General features: G+C 39.0%; 1 long non-coding RNA gene across 1 annotated transcript; it reads right to left on the minus strand.

Moving 5' to 3' along the window:
• Positions 1–203: 203 nt before the first annotated feature.
• Positions 204–8,768, minus strand: LOC147379535 (uncharacterized). Its single transcript, XR_015168976.1, has 2 exons — positions 7,562–8,768; positions 204–1,213 (listed from the first exon to the last, which is right to left on the minus strand). It is a non-coding gene; the product is annotated as an uncharacterized LOC147379535 (long non-coding RNA).
• Positions 8,769–16,304: the final 7,536 nt, after the last annotated feature.

Consider the following 16,304-nt stretch of genomic DNA (forward strand, 5'->3'; position numbering starts at 1 on the left):
AGTGTTGGTAATTAATATGCCATAATGATGAGACTGACGTAGAACTGTGGAAAAACTCACCTGTTATCAACTTTGCCTTGAAATAACCAAATGACAGAGAGGTTTTATGTATTTTACTTTTATTTTAAAGGAACCCTAATTTATTTATTAATTCATTACTTCTTTTCAGGTGAAATAAAATATAAATTAATGATATCATTTGATTTAGTTCATGAGTTTATTGTCGATTGAGAATACGTAGGGTACTAGCCACAGGACAAGGTGTAAAGAATTAGGAAATGAAATCTCCTAGTCCACAAAACAGAGATGATTAAGAAAATAAACACCACAAAGAAATTTTAATGGGTTCAGTATTTACCAGGCTAGGCATTGAAAAGAAAACTGTTTTACCTTTGTGGTCTTAAGTTTTCTCATCCAAAAGACAAAGGAGTTAAAATTAATTGTAAGGTCCTTTTAGTCCCCAAATTCTGGGGCTAAAAGAAATATATGCCAGTGTTATAAATGAGTTTAAAGTTGCAAATACTCACAATTTGCTTTGTTTGGCAAATATCGTGAAGAAGATAAGCTCAAAGTTGAATTATTACTTCAGATAAGGAGATGGACACTATTACAGAGATAGAGAAAAACAGGAAGAAAAATATGGAGCTTAGTTGTAAATAGGGGAATATATCTAAGTGGAAAGAGAATGAGAGGGAGCCAGAGGACAGAGCTGTAAAGCAAGACTGGGCTGAGTGCACTGCAAGCCTCAGATCAATCAATCAACAAGGATTTTATTCTACTCGGGTTACTTTATTTGTTAAGGGATTCTTAGGGAGCGCCTGAGATAACATGGTCAAGGATTATAAGCCACGCTAAGTATAGTACTGCAAAAATATCCTAGCGTCTCAGTCCATAAGACTAGTCGAAGAAGGGCATCTGTAAGGAGAGAGGGCTTAGAAAATATTTTAAGAATGCTCTGAGGTTCAGTTTCAAACAGTAGGTCCTAGCTGAGGATTTTGGAGAATTGGCAGTTACAGGCAGCCAGGGAAGGAATGGTAACCAGAATGGAGTTCCTCTCTTTAAGCAAGACTCTGGACGACACTTGGGAGGGGGATTACCAAACTGTCGATGAAAGTCACTTTGGCTGCAAACCAAAGAAGAATCTTCACATTTCCTTAAGATGTAAATGTCACTTTGGGGTCGTAAGAAGATTTCTCACACAACTCAACTTTCCCTAAGAGATAGAAAAGAGAAAACGTGACGCCCTGGAATGACATATTCTTTTCCACACTAACAACTAGGCAAAGCCCACTGCATTGCCATTTTGCCTTGATTGCTAGTAAACTACAAAAAGAGCTTAGATTTAATTTGGGGGCTTACACTTAAATATCTAACTCACTATTTTTAAAAATGTTAACTTCTCACTTGATCTTTTGCTCATAATTTTGCTTTGTTCATTTCTTTCATTTCATGCCACCTCATTCATTCAATTTATTTCACAGATATTTATTAAGCACTTACTATGTGCTGGGCACTTCAAGTCATTTTGGAAGGCAGATTAAATGTGACTCCTGCCTGGTAGGCAGGAGACTGTCTCTGGCTTGTGTTGTATTTAGATCTTAGGGCTTGATGTTTATATATGGGTTACAGTTCAAGCATTTTCCAGAGGAACAAGGTTTCCCGGGTATATAGCTGTTTTTCCTAATAACTCATCCAATCTCCATCTCAGTTAAAAGTGGATTTTTCCCCTTGTGGGTCTTTGATCCTACAGCTGCAGACATTCTGGCACCAGAGAGCCTTAAAGGTCAAGGCACCAAGACATACAGAGGTCGATGAAATCAGGGGACATCTTAGCAACCGTTGAGAGGTCGTGGGGTGAGCACTATGCTTTCCAAGATAGATGGATAATGTCATTTGTGGTCTAAATAAGTGTGTGCTTACTAAATTCTGACTGGGATCCAACAGGTGTGTTCTGAAACCGTGCTGTTTGGAAGAGACCCTTGAGGAAAAACCATCAATAAGCTTTGTGCTTCCTTTAATCTGTGAAGTCCACCCTTTTAACTTCTGAATCCCTCAAATTGAGTATCATGGGATACAAAAGCAAGAGTATGAACTTGAACCTCAGTTGCTTCACCACTAGAATAAATGACCTGGACCCACTAGTCTTCTAGCCCCTTCTAACTCTAATTATTTGTCACTTTATGATCATCAGTTCTGCTTCCAGCTTTTTGGCTCCACCACTCTACACAGATAGTCATCATTTTCACCCTCTTCAAATACAATAAAGACCAATGTGGGAACAAGTACAGTGGCAACATTTTTGTAATAGCAAAACCAAAGGACAAGATTGAGACCTACTTAAGGCGTATTGAGTTATTATAGCAAAGGCTTACTAGAAGTGGTTATTACTTTTTAGGAGAGATTACTTCCTTCATAGCATATCCCAATCCATGGCAAATATGTTTGACCAGAGTTCTAATGTCTGTGTATATATACAATATATATTCCCATATTGTTTAGCAGAGAGATGTGTATATAATAAACACGAACACTATCTGAATAACTTTTGAACTCAAGGAATGACTTACAAGCACTTTTATTTGTCAGTGATTTGTATATATAAAACAATATCTGAGAGTATAAAACACATAGAAGACACAATTCCTGTCTCAAAGAATTTATCATTTAGTGTTAAGTGCTTAAAAATGTACCCAGCTTTGTGTGCAAGGCATTTTAATAGATTCAGTTGTTTACGAGTGAAAGCTCTACATTTATTTACAGTGAAATATTGGGTGGGATTTCCAGGCGGTGCTAGTGGTAAAGCACCTGCCTGCCAATGCAGGAGACATAAGAGATGTGAGTTCAATCCCTGGGTCAAGAAGATCCTCTGGAGGAGAGGGTGACAACCCACTGCAGTATTCTCGCCTGGAGAATCCCATGAAAAGAGGAGCCTTCGGGCTACAGTCCACAGGGTTGCAGAGAATCAGACACGACTGAAGTGACTTAGCATGCATGCGCAATCCACTCCAGCGTGCTTGCCTGGGGAATCCCATGGACAGAGGAGCCTGGCGAGCTACAGTCCATGGAGTCGCAAAGAGTCAGACTGAGTGACTTAACAACAACAACATATCAATATTGGGTACCACCCACTATGCTAAATGCTGAATATACATAAAGGTAGGAAAGGTCCTTGCACTTTGTATGCCTCTAACCTGATCAAAATGATACATATTCATTCATTTTTTCATTCTGCAAACAATTATTGAATGCTTGCTATGGGGAAAGTACCACAACAGCCTCTTTGGAGGGCATGATTTTTTTAATGGTTCCTATCTTTAAGGATCCTAAAATTTAGTGGGGTCAGAAAAGAGCTAACAAAGCAGAATGGAAAAGAAGTATCAGGAAAGAGCTATAGAGAACACTTAGAGGATAGAGTAACCATACCCAGAGATTAGGATAGATTTTAATGTAGATGGCCCTAAAGCAACACATGGAAAGATGAATACTAGAATACTAGTGGGTGAATAGTATACTAGTGAGACATGGGGCAGGGGGAAGCTCACCTCAGAGAGAGATCAGTGAGAACAAAAACACAGAGGCGTGAAAATTAATGCATGCCCTGGGAATAAATAGCAAGGAGGTTGGTACGGCTGGAGCATAGATACAAATAGGGCAGGAGGAGACGAGGCCAGGAAGTTAGGATGGAGCCAGCAAATGTAGGGCCTCCCGTGCCGTACTAATCCAATTAATTCTATCTAGCATGCATTGGAGATGGAAATGGCGGCCCACTCCAGGGTTCTTGCCTGGAGAATTCCAGGGACGGGGGGAGCCTGGTGGGCTGCATCTATGGGGTTGCACAGAGTCGGACACAACTGAAGCGACTTAGCAGCAGCAGCAGCAGCAGCAGCAAATAGTAGGGAGCCAGTAGAAGTTCTGGGGACAAGAACATTAAGAGGTTGGGTACATTTAAACATGTAAATTCCAAAATAAACTACTGCTAAAGAGATAGACTCATTGGAAAACACCCTGATGCTGAGAAAGATTGAGGGCAGGAGGAGAAGGGTGAGGCAGCAGATGAGATGGTTGGATGGCATAACCAACTCAGTGGATATAACTTTGAGCAAATTCTAGGAGATAGTGAAGGACAAGGAAGCCTGATGTGCTACAGTCCATGGAGTTGTAAAGAGTTGGACGCGGCTTAGCAACTGAACAACAATAAGGAGTAATCAAGTAGAGTAGAGAAAAAGAGTCTTCTGAGTTAGGAAACTAAGATTTAGGGGCAACATGGCAACAAGAGGAAGCCTTGTGTGATGATGTATTTATACTTTTCACGGAGCCAACCCCAACACATTCTTTAGATTTCAAATTCTTTCCTTGGGGAGACTCAGCATCTTGATTGAACCAGTCTCTCTGTTGTGAAACCACAGAGATTCTGGTAGCACTTAGCAGAGTTTGTAATTGTATACTTTCTCAAACTCTATTAATGTGTGTTCCCCTCATTGGACTATAAGGAGCGTAAGAGCAGAAATCATCTTTCTGTTTTGCTTTTCAATTTTACCCAATATGTCTGATCCAGAGTAGGGACTAAAATATGTGATGAATGAATTAAAGAAATATGGGAATGTAGACAATCCTGGAAAATAATAATGAAAAGTAATATTTGGAACCATCTAAGTAGTTGTGGTGGTTTTAAAATACAGTTGCCATTGGATTTGTCTGGTGGTCTAGTCATTAAGAATCTACCTGCCAATGCAGGAGACATGGGTTCACTCCCTGGTCTGGGAAGATTCCACATGTTATGAGGCAACTAAGCTCATGGGTCACAACTTCTGAGCTAGCACTCTAGACCCATGAGCCACAACTACTGAAGTCTATGTGTTCTAGAGCCCACGCTCTGCAACAGGAGAAGCCATCACCATGGGACTCCCATGCACCCCAACCAGAGAATAGCCCCTGGTCACCACACCTAGAGAAAAGACCACATGCAGCAACAAAGACCCAGCACAGCAGCAATGTGTATATATTGCTGCCAAATTCTTTGACGTCGCTCCCATCAAAAGATGGGATCTGTGAAATCAGTTGCTCAGTCGTATCTGACTGTTTGTAACCCCATGGATTGCAGCCCGCCAGGCTCCTCTGTCCCTAGAATTTTCTAGGCAAGAATACTGGAGTGGGTTGCCATTTCCTACTTCACATGGGATCTATACCCTTTGCCTTTAAATCTAGGTAGGCTTGTGACAAATAGTATGCAGTGAAGATGATGCTGTATCATTTCTAAGGCTAGACTGGAACTATGTGGTTCTCTTACTAAGCTCGCTCTGGAAGAAGCTAGCCACCATGTAAGTAGCTTGACCACTATGAGACCACCTGGCTGGAGAAGCTATCATGCTGGACAAGCAATGTGCAGCTGTTCCAGCCTACAAACTGAACCCATCTCTGCCAAGCAATGTGAGTGAGGCTGTCTTCAACCTTCAAGAATATCTCATCTTCCAGCTGAGCACCTTTGAGTGACCTCAGTAACTGCTTCAAAAAACTAAAGAATTGCCCAGCTGAGCACGGCCTGAATATCTGACCCAAACAGCCTGTTTGTACAATAAAATGGTTGCTGTTTTAGGTCAGTCAGTTTGGGATAATTTGTTACATAGCAATAGTAACTAAGACATCAACCCATGTCTCAATAGAATCCTCCCTTTGTTAACAGCTGGGAAAACTGAGACCCAGAGAGATTACCGGATTTATCCATGGTTCTAAATTGGTAACAGTAACGCAGGCCCTAAGAACCAGTTTTCTGACCCCCAGGCCATTGCCTTTTTCTTTTCGTATATAATAATGCAATAAGAACATTTCTATATAATTATAAGCAGGGTCCAAAGAACTTCTCTTTATCGTGCCACAATATTATCCTCATTGATGCTTTATTCCCACTGATAATTAAGTGGATTAGTAAAACCCCTTGGCATATAAACAAAAAGTGAACTGTGGTCTTAAGTGTGTGGAGCTTACAAGGGCTGTAGATGATTTGGACGTTTGAATGCAACTACCTCCCAATTAGAGGAAGAAGCATGTTCAAGTATATAAAACACAATAACATTTCTCCCTAAGTTTATAGCATTCAAACTCAGCTGACTAGGTTTTCAATGTTGTCAGTTCCAAATTCACTGAAAGATCTTTTCTGCTGAAAGAAAAATGCCACCTCTGTTAATATCAACCTTTTCGTCCTCAGAACACTTGCTTGCTGGTGATTTATTGTGGACAAGCTGCTTCCTGCTCCTTCTGAAAGTTAGTTTCTTTTTTTTTTAATTCTGCAAATGGAGGAGGAATTCCTCATTTCTTGTCCCCAAGCAATTTAGTTAAGGCTAATCTTCAGGAGAGAGTTTGAGTATTTGCGATTCACAAGTTGATGCTGCTGGATACCATAAAAAAGAGAAAGGGTTTCTTGCTACCATGTCTGATGTCAATTGGAAACTAATCCAAAAACAAATAAGAAAAGTCATGCTATGAGTGTGGTAGAAGAGTCTTAGAGTTTTGAACCTTGCAATTAGATGACAGAGATGGAAAGGTTTTCCTTTAGAAAGATAAAAGATGTCACCTTTTTGTTGGTGGTGATGGCTTTCTTTCAAAAGATTCCATTTGAGGAAAACAGTGTAATAATCTGATGTGTATGCATTCCATAACTATATCTCAAAGAAAACTATGTACTCTGATGACTCAGAAGTTAACGTTTATCTCGTTACATTTTTCCTATTCCTGTAGTGAAACTCATCAACAACCCAAGGAAAGATAAATGTTAAATACCAGTTCTCTTCAGACGTTCTTGTAATTACAGATGCACAGATTTTAACAGATGTTAATTTCTTAAAAATACCAGTCTCATATAGAAGGTACCTGTGGAGAGTGTGTGTACCTAGCTTTAGGTGATGTACTATATTAGGACTGTCTCAGTTGCAATGGCAGAGCACCCAACATAAACTGGTTTTAACAAAAAATGGGGCTGAGTAACGTACATATCAGAAAAGTACAGATGTAGAACAGGCACAGCTGAAAGGGGATCCCACTGGGGCCAGGTTTCTATCTCCAACTCTGTCTCTCTGTCTGTCTCACTCTGGTTTCCTCAGCATTGGCACTTTCTCAGGCAGGCTCAACCCATGTAATGGAAAAGACGGCCACTGGCCACACTCAGCTTACGTTCGGCCAGCTTCCAAAACCCAGCAGAAGAATTTCTGGATCACTCCAGACACAGTCCCGGGGCCGACTCTGTCTGGTTGCTCCTGAGTCATGTGCCCACCCTTGTGGAATTCTCCTTGGCCACACCTATAAAGTACTGATGATGTACTTTAGAATTTACCAAGAATTAAGGGTTCAATTTATAGCATAATCTTTTTTTTAACTAAAACCTTTGCCCTAAAGAAAGTATATAGAACAGCATGCCAAGATATACAGCTAAGCTTTCCAGAAATTCTGCCTTTCTCCTAAGCTTTCCCACACATAACTCACCTTCTTTTCAGTTTTGAACTTACCAAAAGGTAGTCTATATTCGCTTATTCCCCCTTCTCGCCCTAACCCTCCTGCCATCTAAACCCACCTCTCTACCAAAATGGCTTTCCAGGACTTCCTTGGCACTAGAGTGGTTGAGACTTTGCCTTCAGTGCTGGGGGTGCGGGTTTAACTCCTGGAGCTGGAATCCTGCATGCTTCGCAGCCAAAAAACCAAAACATAAAACAGAAGCAGTATTGTAACAAATTCAATAAAGACTTTAAAAATTAATAAAATTACTTTCCCAAGTCACTCATCACCTTTCAACATATCTGTGCTGATGTTCCTCCTGCGTGTCCTTTCAACAGCATCACACACTGTAAGCCACCCCCCTTTTCTTCAGCTGTCTCTATTCCTGAAGCATGTGCTCCTTCTTTATTCGATAGATTTTGCTTGGCTTTCTTTTCTAGCATTCTTTATATTCTTCCTGTTCCCTGAATGTAGACATTCTCTAAAGTTCAGTCTTCTTCTCTTCTAACTTTACAGTGTCTTTTTGGGCAACCTCATCAATGTATCTTATCTGATGTTGACTTTAGAATCTGTAAGTCTAGTCCTCTTTCTTTTTTTAGGTGCTAGATAAAAATTTTTGAGTGTTTCTCTACACTTGGATGTCAGTTTTAGACCATTCAGGCTACTGTAAGAGAATACCATAGATTTAGTGACTTAGAAAAACAGCTCTGGATGATGGAATGTCCAAGATGGAGGCACTGGCAGATTCTGTGTCTGCTGAAGACCCACGTGCTGGTTCATAAACAGTCATCTTCTCTCTGCTTCCTCACGTGGCATAAGGGGTAAAGGAACTCTCTGGAATTTCTTTTATGAAAGTACTAATCCATTCATAATGGCCCCACCCTCCTGACCTAATCATCTCTCAAAAGTCCCATCTCTTGAGACCATCATAGTGGGCATTAGAATTTCAACATATAAATTTGAGGGGAGGACACAAACATGCACGCTATAGCAATGTCCTTGCATTATGTTAAACTCGGCATTTTCAGAAGCAAATTTATTAATTCACCCCATGTTGTCCTCTGTGCCCTAGAAATGTCTCCACGATTCTTCCATTCATCCAGGATAGAAGAAAACGGCACACTTTTCACTACTCTTTCTCACCTCATGTCCAATTGGACCACCAAAGACCCCAGCCTCCACTTTCCTATTCCCACAGCCACCATTCTAGTTCAGACCTTGATCTACTCTTCTCTATTACAATAACTTCCTGACTTTTTATTTGTGTAAATTCTTACTGAAAATACATGTTCAATAGCCTCAAAATATTTCATTCTATCCAGTGCTAAAAGCCCAAGATACTTAATTTTCAAAGCTTTTTATTACTAAACTGAACCTTTCTTTCTAATCTCATCTCCCACATGTTCATTTTAAGCAATCTCTGGTTGGGCCACACCATCTACCCTTCCACATCCCTGCTCATGTTATTCCTTCAGTGTCAACACAGTTCTTCCTTTACCTGTCAATACCCTTGTCATCCTTTAAGATCCACCTGTGGTAACAACAGTGTATCTCATCATCGTTTCTGGTTCTCCTCCTGTTAAACACATGGTAGACTGTACTCTTCTTACCGTTTTGCATCCAGATGAATTGATTTGGCCAATGAAATTTAAGTACAGTGACACATGTCACTTTCCAGCAGAAGCTTTACAATTTAGTGTGAGATTGGCTTTTTCCCCCCATTAAAGTGATTAGCGATGTTCCAGATAATGGTTGCCCTGACAGCATAAGTGTAAACATGTCATGGACCAGAGGCTCCACTCAGACCATGATGGACATGCAGCACAAGCAAGAAATAAATATAGGTTGTCTGCATGTAATAAAAAGCCTGACTCCATTTTTTGATGTAGGACTGCTGATATCTTTTAAACCTTACCACTCCTCTTTCTCTTCTGTTGCACATCTGCATAAGCTGATTAAAAAAAAAAAATCTTGGGTGCTCCTTTCTTTAACATCGGTGGGAGGTCCAAAACATTCAGGCGCCTTCTCACATGAAGGAACACTCACTCTGGCCCCATCCTTTGACTACCATAAACATCTGAGGCCAGTCTCCTTTTCTTGATCACTCAAGCCAATTTTAGAGCAACTTGGGAGGCCTTCCCTACTCTCCTCAGAAAGCCTCAGAGTGTAATAAACTTTCTCATATCATCTTGGTATATGCGTGGCATTATTAATTTTGACATCTGAACAAAATTTGGGAGCAGGAATACACCCTCCTTCAGAGAAAGAGAGTACTGTTTTGTGATTTGGGGGTTTGGTTACCTTTCGGAAGGTAATAACTGGGGTGCTAAAAAGTGCTATTTCTTGATCTGTGCGTTTATTACATGGCATTGTTCACTTTGTGAAAATTAATTGATACAATTATGATTTGTTCACTTTTTTACATGTATGTTATACTTCAGTAAAAACACTATTTTAAATAACTTATTAGGAGTATCTTTAAGAAATGCAACCTTATTTTCCTTATGAGGTAGTATGTGAGTATATTCGTATACAATGAGATGGGGGTTAGTGGTAGAAGAAGAAAACAGACATTAAAAGAAAATAGAAGAACATTGCTAATTACTAAGCAAGGCAGATGATATAAAATTTAAATAGAAACACAAGCAATGTTCTCTTGCATTGCAGGAGAGTACCTATCACATGAAGCTTCAGAGTGAAGGTCGTATATCAGTTTTTGATAGTGTATCAGTCAGGGCAGAGAAGATTATGGAGCATAACCACTATCTTGAGTTCTGGCACCATTGCCATCAGTAAGCCTTGCCTGTCTTTGAGCTTCTTATAAATAAAATCTTATGATAAGTATTTTTCTGCGTCTAACTTTTCTTACTCAGCATTACATTCACAAGCTTTATCTATTTTGCTGCCTGTGTTGGCAGTACATTGTGTTGTTATTGCTCTCAGTTTGGGGCTATTATGACTAATGTTTCTATGAATATGTCTTGCATAAACATATGAATACATTTCTATTAACTACATACCTGTGCTGTGCTGCTCTAAGTCACTTCTGTTGTGTCCGACTCTTTGCAACCCTATGGACTGTAGCCCACCAGGCTCCTTTGTCCATGGGATTCTCCAGGCAAGAATACTGGAGTGAGTTCCCATGCTTTCCTCCAGGGGATCTTCTTGACCCAGGAATCGAAGCTGCCTCTTTTACGTCTCCTGCATTGGCAGACAGGTTCTCTACCACTAGATCCACCTGGGAAGCCCATGTATATACCTAGGAGTGAAATAATTTGGTATAAGATATACATACTTTCTGCTTTAGGAGATACTGCCACACTGTTGTCTAGAGTGATTGTACCAACTTACATTCCAACCAGCAGTGTGTGTTACTCTATGTCTTTGCCAACTGTTAGCATTTTCAGTCCTAATTTTAGCCATTCTGGTAAAGGTATAGTGGAATTACATTTGGATTTCTCTGAAGGCTAATAATATTTATTGGCCATGTGCGTATCTTTTTTGGTGACGTCTCTATTTCAGTTTTTTGCACATTTTTCTACTAGATTGTCTGTTTTATCTCTTACTGATTTATCGAAGTTCTTTAAATATTTTGACTATGAGTCATTAGTGAATTCTATGCATCACAAATATATTCTTCTATTTTGTGGCTTTCCTTTCTATTCTCTTAATTAAGATGTCTTTTGATAACAGAAGCTCTTAATTTTATCAAAGTCCAATATACCAATCTTTTAACTTTTTGTGTCTTGTTTAAGAAATATTTTTCTACTCTAAAGTCACAAAGATATTTTCTATGTCATTTCCTAGAATCTCTACCATTTACCCTTTCACATTTAGTTCTATAAGCTATCTGGGATTGCTTTTTTAGCATTGTGTGAGGAAAGGGGGTCAAGATTCATTTTTCACACATACATATTCAATACATGTATGTTGATTCTCACTGTAATTTGATCCATTAAACACATTCATTATTTCTTCAGTCTCAATTTCCCTAAAATTATTATATGATTCTTGAGGTTTCTAAACCACATGTATACCTGTGGCGGATTCATTTTGATATTTGGCAAAACTAATACAATTATGTAAAGTTTAAAAATAAAATAAAATTGGAAGAATAAAAAAAAAAAAAAAAAAAACACACCACTGACTGTAAAGTGGAAGTTTCTGTTAAAAAGTCCTCTAGTAGGGGATGGGGAGAGACCACTGTGCTTCCTTATCACTAATTCTAGAGATTGGCAGGCTGATACTTTCGTCCTAACCAGCACTTTAGGCTTCAAACAAATAGCAGTCATTTTTATCCACCAGAATAAGTACCTCTGTCCTTCTCTTTTGGTTCTTTCAGCCCATCAGCGTGTATGTGTCTCTCTCTCTCTCTATATATATATATTCTTTAGCATAAATTAAGTTTCATTTTCTTCCACAGTATTTTGTGGACATTTTTTTTTTCTTGAGTTTATGTGTTTTGATTCAAAATAGAGCAAACAGTGGACCACGATCTATTAGCTATGGGATGATGTTCCCCTACCTCCCCAGGTGTTCACCCACAAAAAGCAACTAGATGCAGCTCATGGAAGGGCCAAGAACCCGGCTCTGAATAAGACTGCCTAGATTCTTTCCATTTTTATTTCCCATGAACAGTGTGACCACATGCAAGTCCCTTAACTATCTTAAGATCAGTATCAACTGTCTGCTCACTCAGGATAATATACCCTAGTATTAACATGGGCTTTATATCAGTGTTATCATAGGATTGTTGTGTAGAGTGCTATATGCAAACTGATCATCTCAGTGCCTTTCACACAGCACCTAATAAATGTCATCTGTTATTATTTTCTGCCATTAACTCAGAAGCTCAACTAGGGCTTATCCTAGGGGCTCTCCATAAAAGGGAGTTTTAGAAAACTGACAGAAGGAGGTGAGAATGCTGACTTTTATTAGTATACCTATACCCAAATAGTCCACCATAGGTTCCCAGGTTTCCTCCTCATCATCCAAAGACATACTTTGAAAAAAGGTAAATCATCTTTAATGTTAAGCCTTTTTCCAGAGAAAGATAGAATGAAATAAATAGGTAATAAACATGCCAGCTGTGAAATGAAAAAGAAATATATTCTATGGTTCCATTTTCCTTGGATTATCATAGTGACATTACTTTGGAGTGTTACCTCCAAAATAACTTTTTCGTTTAACTCTGAATATCCTGGGGCAGGAAAGCCCTGCCCTTAATGATATGTTGGGGGGAAAAAAGAATGTAGTCATCAAAAATAAGTCAATAGAACACTATACAGACTTTTAGATTTTGATATATTAACAGGGACTGAAGGCCATATTTCTTCTAAAGACTTGGCTTTATGAACTCATAAGATGATTGTAGCTATCAGAGTGGCCGAAAATTCATTTTACTCTTTTATTCCAAATAAATCTAAGAATTACTGTGAACTAAGGTAGCCAAAGCATCTTTTCTCAGAGAATGAAGGAGATTGGCTACTTCAGGTAAGAACACTTTTCTTTTCTCTAGAAGTAACTTTTGAAAACTTTGTTTGCTTGATTTGATCTCTTTTTTTCTCCAAATATGTCAGAGTTCCTAACCTCTATTTGATGAGCAATTTCAAAGATGAGGCCAAGAATATCTGAGCCATGGTGACCTTCCTAGGTATGTAAATCTCTCTTTCTTTTAAAGCATTTCTCACTCACAGAGAAGTAGAAGGAGAATATGAGTTACTCTCCATCCAGCTTTTCCAGAGCCTCACCAAAGAGGGCATTCCTCTGAAGCCTGGTCAAGGTGATTCCTGGCAAGTGGGCCTAAAAAGGAGTGGATTCCTTAGCTCTGTACTTAAATACTGACAGAAGATTGCTATATTGCTTAATCAATGATGTTTAAGTTAGAGGCATATAACCCTGCTCCACCTGCAAGTGAGTAACAAATTGAAAACCAAGCATATATGAACAGAGGTAGCAATGAACTTGGGTAAAAATCTTTATTTTTAACAATTGCAACTCTCCATTTACAGTCCATCTCCCAAGAGCAAAGCCAATCACAACACAAGAGGCCTATTCAGAGAAAAATAGCATTCCCAAATGGCTTTCTTTGGTTGTGTGGAAAGAAGCGTCTACAAGTCACCTAGATGGATCTAGAGAAGAAAAAAATCTAAGGTGCCAGGTCATTCCAGGTCACTCACTGAATTCAGGAGTGGTAAGTCCATAGGATGGGGTCTTGGTGTTCCCCACTGGAAACTGAGTTCATGGAAGAACTGGTCACCCTCACCAGTAATCTCTACCCCCATATCAGCAGTGTGATCCCATCTCCCCTTTTCTCAAAGCATAAAATTATCTTGAACAAAATGGAATGTTTAAAAGTGTTTAGCAAAGGAGAATTTTACTGTTAGCATTTAGCATTAGCTCTTGACTACTTGGATACCGAAGTAAAAAAAAAAAGAAGTCCTATGTAGCTTTATTGTCCTATGTAAAAGTCCTGTGTATCTCTATTCCACAAAATTGTTTTCTTCGTTTACTAAGTTACTTAAAATTTGTCTGCTGCTGCTGCTGCTAAGTTGCTTCAGTCATGTCCGACTCTTTGTGATTCCAGGCTCCTTTGTCCATTGTATTCTCCAGGCAAGAATACTGAAGTGGGTTGCCATTTCCTCCTCTAAAAGTTCTCTAACTGGTCTTATTTTGTTAAAGCTCCTTCTAATCTCTTCACAAATAAAAACCAGGAATCAAATACTTCTACCATTCTACCAATAAGTGTCTAATAGATAGCTCTAGGATTCTATTTTCCTTCAAAATTAGAAAGGAAATGTGGATAACATTTTTCACTCAGGAATTGTGGAGCATTAATACTGGAGCACTAGTAGTAACATACTATTAAATTTCAGGCAAACCACTTAACCTCTCTGCCCTTTCTCCATCTGGAAATTCAGAAGATAAGTAGCTCACATCAACAATAGCATTTCAAAGGCAAACTGGTAAAAGATTGGAAAGCACTTTACAAATATTAAGTGCTCTGTAATTGCTGCTTGTTGTGACAAAGTCTATTTTCAGACCTGTCCAGGATACAAAAAACAAAATAACCCCTTGACTTCTAATCTAAGCTGAGCAGTTTGATGCGGACAAAAATACAGCAGGAAGGAAAACTAGTCCTAAGTAGCTCTTTGGCCACTGTGAAAAATGGTGCTTCTGGAGAGAAATATGAAGGAAGAAAATTTAATATATTAAGAGGGGGATGTGAAAGTGCAAATAATGCTCCTTCAGCAACTGACTCCTTTCTTTTCTCCTAACCAATTCAACACAGATCTCCTCAAAATTTCTCTTTTGTTAAAATTTGTAAATTGAAATGAATATTATAGCTGGGTGGATGTTTTGTCTGTTAAATGAGAGGGCTTGCTACAACAGCAGAAATGGAATTATCTTCAACCTGAAGTCATTCAAATTTGGACCCTGAAGCTCGATTCTCCATAAATAAAACTTTCTTACTTCTGAGGATTGTTAAACTTTTTCTTTTCTTTAGGTCAACAAGGTGGTCTTGAAAAATACATTCATTATTTTCTCTACTGTCTAATCATTCAACCAAATTTGTTGACCACCTACTCCACTGTGTAAAGCACCATGCTGAGCTCTTACATGATACAATTAAAAAAAAAAAAGATAGTAAGGTAGTAACTCTTAAGAACCCTGAATTTAATTGGACAGATAAGATATAAACATGGGATGAGATAAATGGCACCACCAGCCTGTCATTGATACAGGTCAAATGGTTAGTTCAAATAGTAAGTGAGAGACCAAGAGGGCAAACTTCCTTGGGCTGGCGTAGTCAGGGGAGGTTTCTGAGGACAAGCAGGATAAGCACTGGATCTTAGTGTATTGGGGCAGGCGGGAGTGTGTTCTGAGTACTCCACCAACCAAAGTTCAGTCTCTTTCCCTCTCCCTGGGCCTCCCTATACCCTGAAAAAGTGTTAGTCACTCAGTCATATCTGAGTCTTTGTGACCCCATGGACTATAGCCTACCAGGCTCCCTCTGTCCAAGAAATTTTCCAGGTAGGAATACTGGAGTGGGTTGCCACTTCCCTCTCCAGGGAATCTTCCTGACCCAGGGACTGAACCTCGGTCTTCCACGTTGCAGGCGGATTCTTTACCATCTGAGCCACCAGGAAAGCCTTCCCTACACCCTGGAGATGCAACAATATCTAAATTAGGCCAATTAATACTTTTACCCTGTTCAATCAGCATAGAGGCAAGACACGCTACCAGCAAAGCTGAAGGTTCAGATGATGGTTAGCATTTTTAACAATAAAGAATTTTTAAATTAAGTTGTGTACTTTTTTAGACATAATTCTATTGCACAGTTAATAGACTACAGTATAGTATAAGCATAACTTTTATATGCACTGGGAAACTAAAATATTCTGTGACTCACTTTATTATAGCATCTGATTTATTGACGTGGTCTGGAACTGAATCCCCAATATCTCTGAGGTATGCCTGTTAACAGCCAAAGCAACTTTCTAGACATTTAAAAAAGAGGAGGACTTAGTTTGGCTTTTCCAGTCTTGACTTTCTCATGAGCTGTAATGTGCTCTTTTCATTTCACATAAAACAAATTACTTAAACTTGAGTGATCATATCACATTCTAACGATCTCCCTGCACGAACACATACATACACACACACAAACACACCACCACCGCCACACATTATATGTATGGGAGTTTGTAATTTAGAAAACGAAGAAATTGTGACTCATTTGTAGAATAACAGAAAACTAGAATTCACCAAACAATAGATATCACTTTTTATAATCATTCTGGTATCAAATTGTATTCTTG

This window comes from Bos grunniens, chromosome 1 (assembly GCF_055505025.1).
Source record: "Bos grunniens cultivar Pamir isolate PY7600 chromosome 1, Bosgru_T2T1.0, whole genome shotgun sequence".
Lineage (NCBI taxonomy): Eukaryota > Metazoa > Chordata > Mammalia > Artiodactyla > Bovidae > Bos > Bos grunniens.